This window comes from Trichechus manatus, unplaced genomic scaffold, assembly GCF_000243295.1.
Source record: "Trichechus manatus latirostris isolate Lorelei unplaced genomic scaffold, TriManLat1.0 scaffold00067, whole genome shotgun sequence".
Taxonomy (NCBI): Eukaryota; Metazoa; Chordata; class Mammalia; order Sirenia; family Trichechidae; genus Trichechus; species Trichechus manatus.
The window spans coordinates 13,551,178-13,556,665 of NW_004444003.1; positions in this window are offsets into that span (position 1 = coordinate 13,551,178).

A 5,488-nucleotide genomic window follows, 5' to 3' on the forward strand; every position below is an offset into this window, starting at 1 on the left:
AATTTTTGAAATGGTGTATCTTTGGCTATGTATATTTTCACCAAAAAAAAAAGTCAAGAAGGGAGAGGGTTGACGTGTCGTGGGGTTGTTAACCAATGTCATAAAACAATACGTGTACTACTGTTTAATGAGAAACTATTTGTTCTGTAAACCTTCACCTGAAGTACATAAAAAAAATAAATTTCTTCTTTTCTAATAAAAGCCTCTAATCCTATATATTATTCTTGAAATGCTGCTTTAGATACAGTCTATCAATTTTAATATGTTGTGTTTTAGTTTTATTCAGTACAAAGTATATTCTAATGTCCCTTGTGATTTTTTCTTTGACACCTGGATTATTTGAAATTATGTTATTTTATTTTAAATACTTGAGGATTTTCCAGATACTACTCTTTTGTTGATAATTTAATTCCATTTTGGTCAGAGAACATACTTTTTATTATTTTAATCCTTGTAAATTTATTGAGAGTAGTTTTATGGCCTGGAATATGGTCTAGGTTAGTGATTGTTTGTGTGCACTGGAAAAGAATGTGTATTTTGCTGTTGTTCTCCTGAGTATTCTATAAAAGTTAATTAGGTTAAGTTGATTGCTAAGGTTGTTCAACTCTTCTAATCATTACTGGTTTTCTGTGTGTGTGTTCTATCAGTTACTAAGAGGAGTGCTGAAATCTCCAGCTATGACTGTGGATTTGACTATTTCTCTTTTCTGCTGTATTAATTTTTACTACATGTATTTTTAAATTCTGTTGCTAGGTGTATACAGATTTAGGATTGGTGTGCCCTTTTGATGAATTGATTCTTTATTATGAAATATCACTCTTTATCTATGGTAATATTTCTTGTTCTGAAGTCTACCTGGGATACCATAACCACTCCAGCTTTATTTTGATTATTATTTGTGTTGTCTATTTTTCCCATCATTTTAATTTTAACTTATCCATATCTTTATAGTTAAAATGGGTTTCTTTTAGAAAGCATATAGTCAGAGCTTGCTTTTTTTTTACTTAATTTGGTAATTTCAATTTTTTAATTGTAGTATTTTGACCATTTATCACTAACGTAATTATCAGTATGGTTGGGTTTAAGTTTACTGTATTACTATTTGTTTTCTATTTTCCCCATCTATTCTTTGATTCATTTTTCATTTTTTTTCTGTCTTCTTTTGATTGAATTGAGTGTTTTCTTTAATTATCCTATTTTATATCCACTATTAACTTATTAAGGAGCCCTGGTGGTGCAGTGGTTAAGCAGGAGAAAGACCTAGCTATCTGCTCCCGTAAAGATTACAGCCTTGAAAACCCTAGAGGGAAGTTCTACTCTGTCACATGAGGTTGCTATGAGTTGGAATCGACTCAACTCCACCTAACAACAACAACAATATTGGCTCATTTGGTCCCAAGGTGGTGCAAATGATTTTCGCTTGACTCCTAACCGAAAGGTTGGCAGTTCAAATCCACCCAGCAGTACCATGAAAGAAGGGGCCTCGCAATCTGCTTCCATTAATATTACAGCCAACAAACCCTATTGTCTTAGTCATCTAGTGCTGGTATAACAGAAATACCACAAGTGGATGGCTTCAACAAACATGTTTATTCTCTCACAGTGTAGGAGGCTAGAAGCCTGAATTCAGGGCGTTAGCTCCAGCGGAAGGCTTTCTGTCTCTGTCGACTGTGGAGGAAGGTCCTTGTCATCAGGCTTCCCCTGGTCCAGGAGCTTCCCAGTGCAGGAACCCCTGGTCCAAAGGATGCACTATTCTCCTGGCTCTTGTTTCTTGGTGATATGAGGCCCCGCCATCTCTCTGCTCACTTCTCTTTTTTATATCTCAAAAGAGATTGACTTAAGACACAACCTAATCTTGTAGATTGAGTCCTGCTTCATTAACATAACTGCCTCTAATCTCGCCTCACTAACATCATAGAGATAGGATTTACAACACATAGGAAAATCACATCAGATGACAAAATGGTGGACAATTACACAATACTGGAATTTATGACCCAGCTAAGTTGACACACATTTTAGATGGACACAATTCAATCCATGACAGCTATGGAGCCGTTCTACTCTGTAACACATGGGGTTGCCATGAGTCGGAATTGACTTGAGAGCAACTAACAACAGCAACAATAAAATTGTCTTATTAGCTGTGCCTCTTTGTTTTATTTATTTAGTAGATGCTCTATGGTTTACATTATATATCTTTAACTTATCATAGTCAAATTTCAAATTATACCACTTCACGTATAATGTAAGAATGTTACAATGGTATTCTTCCATTTCCCCCTTCCTGGCTTTTGTGCTGTTATTGTTTAATGTTTTTCTTCCCCACAATACGTTATTATTTTTGCTGTAAAAAGTCAGTTATCTTTTAAACAGATTAAAAAGAGAAGAAAATCAATCATATATTTACCATTTCCTGAACTCTTCATTCCTTTGTATAACTCCAGATTTCAGACTGAAATCATGTTGCTTCAGGGTAAAGCACTTTTTTTAGCATTTCTTGATGTTTAGATCTATTGACAATTCAGATTTTGTTTTACTGAGTTTTATTTTGCCTTCATTTTTGAAAGATATTTTCACTGGGGGTAGAATTTTAGGTTTACACCTTTTTTTTGTTTGTTTGTTTTCTTTCAGTTTCTAACAATAAGTCTGCTGAGACTGAAAGGAACCAGCAGGAGAGTAGAGTGAGGGGAACCAGCAGGAGTTTCAGAAAGAAAAGAAGAAATGATGAAAAAGCAATATTTTAAAATGATAATGACTGAGAATTTACCAGAATTTTAAAAGACCCTTCAAACCTTAAACCAAAATTAATTTTAGTAGGATTAAATGTTAAAAGCAAAACACAAATAAGATGTAATTTGTATGAAAATAATTGCACATAAATAGGGAAGGGAATGGAACTCTACGAGAATAAAGTTTTTGTGTGCTACTACGATTAAGTTGATATTAACCTGAACTTGATTGTTTTAAGTTAAGATGTTAATTGTAATTCCCAGGGCAACACTAAAAACAAAACAACCTCAAAGAATACAGTAAAATAAATAAGAGAATTTAAATACTACGCTAGAAAATATCTAACATATAAGAAGGCATTAATGGGAAATAGAGGGACAATAAAGAAATAAGACATGAAAAACAAATAGCAAAATGGCAGATGTAAGCCTTACATTATCAGTAATTCTATTAACTGTAAATGGGTTAAAGACTCTGATCAAAAGGTAGAGATTGGCAGAATGGATTAAAAAAAAAAACAATCTAACTATATGCTGTCTACAGAAGACACACTTAAAGACACAAACCGGTTGAAAATAAAATGATGAAAAAGATACATGATGCAAATAGTAATCGAAAGAGAGCTTGAGTGACTATACTAATACCAGAAAAAATATGCTTTAAAACAAAAATTGTTACTAGGACAAAGAAGAATATTTTATAATGATTAAGTGGTCAACTCTTCAAGATACTACAATTATAAATACATATCCTTACAAAACAGTACCAAAATGCATAAGCAAAAAAATGAGACTTGAAAATAATAGTTGGAGACTTCAATACCCTACTTTCAATAATGGATAGAACTAGACAGAAAATTGGAAAGAAAGTGGATTTAAACAAAACTATAAACAAAGTAGACCTGACAGACATCTATAGAACACACCACCCAACAACATCAAATGACACATTCTTCTTAAAGTACACATGGAACATTCTCCAGGATAGATAAGCTAGGTCATAAACAAGCCTCAGTACATTTTCATGCAAAGTATTCTCTCCAAGCACAGTGGAATCAGATTAGAAAATAGTAACAAGGAAATTTGGGAAACTCACAAATTGGTGGAAGTCAGACAATGCGTGCCCAAACAACCAGTGGGTCAATGAAGAAATAACAAGGGAAATTATGAAATACTTTGAATGAATAAAACAAAACACAGTATGCTAAAACTTATGGGATGGAGCTAAAGCAGTACTTAGAGGGGAATTATGGCTGAAATCACCTATACTAAGAAAGATCTCAAGTCAATATTCTAACCTTTCACCTTAACAAATTAGGAAAATAAGATCAAACTAAGCCCATTAAGAAAGCAGAAGGAAATAAATAATAAGATTATAACAAATAACTGAGGTTGAGAATGGAAAACAATAGAGAAAATCAACAATGGTGTTTTTGAAAAGATTAACAAAATTGAGAAACCATTACCATATTTTTATGCAAATAACATGCACCTTCTATGTTTATTTGCCAACCGTGCCCTCCCACTGCAAGGTATTTTCCTAAGTGCTGCTATGTCAATTTTTTTTACATGTAGCTGTAAAAAAAAAAAATTAGCATAGTGCGCTTAGGAAAGTGACTGACAAAGGGAAAAAAAGACTTAAATTACAAAAATCAGGAATTATAGCGGGAATGTGGTTACCAACCTTACAGAAATAGGATTATAAGGGAATACTATGAATGACTGCATGCCAACAAATTAGATAACCTAGACTGTCCTAGGCTGGGTTCTCTAGAGAAGCAAAACCAGTAAATCATATAAATATATATATTGAGAGAGATTTATATCAAGGAAATGGCTCACGCGGTTGTAGTTGCTGGAATGTCCTAAGTCTGTGGCTCAGGATAAAGGTTTCTCCTGATTCATGTAGCCCCAGGGGCTGGCGAACCCACGATCAGCAGGTCAGACAGCAGGACTCTTGCTCACAGGCTGCGAAGATTGACGAATCCCAAGATCGGCAGGCAAGACCACAGGTAAGCTGCTAGCTCAAGTCCCAAGACACCGAGGTCAGATGAACAGGAGCCAGCTGCAGGATGCAATGCCCAAGCAAAAAGACCCTAAGCTTGCCAGAATGTCCGCTTATATTCAATGCAGGCTACACACCCAAGGACACTCCCTTTCAACTGATTGGCTGCTCACAGCAGATCCCATCATGGGGGGTGATCACATATCAGATCTCAACAGGGAAGTGATCACAACATTATACGACTGCGAAAACACTGAGAATCATGGCCCAGTCAAGTCAACACACAATCTTAGCCATCACATAGATAAAGTAGAAAATTGTTTTAGAACGATATAAATGATCAAAACTGACTCAAGAAATAATAGAAAGTTTGAATAAATTTACAGCTAGTAAGAGATTAAATAAGTAATTTAAAAACTTCCCACAAAGAAAGGCCTAGGCCCATATGGCTTTGCTGGTGAATTCTACCAAATGTTTAAATAACCACCAGTATCAGTTCTTCACAAACATCACACACACACAAAAAACAGACAAGGGAACACTTCCAAATTCATCTATGAGTGCAGTATCACCATGATACCAAAACCGGGAAAACATAATAAGAAAACTACAAATCAATATTCCTTATTAATATAGACACTAACACATCAATAAAATACTAACAAACTGAGTCCAGCAACATAAAAAAAAAAGGATTAAACACCATGATCAAGTGGGATTTATTCCAGGAATTCAAGAATGTTTTAACTCT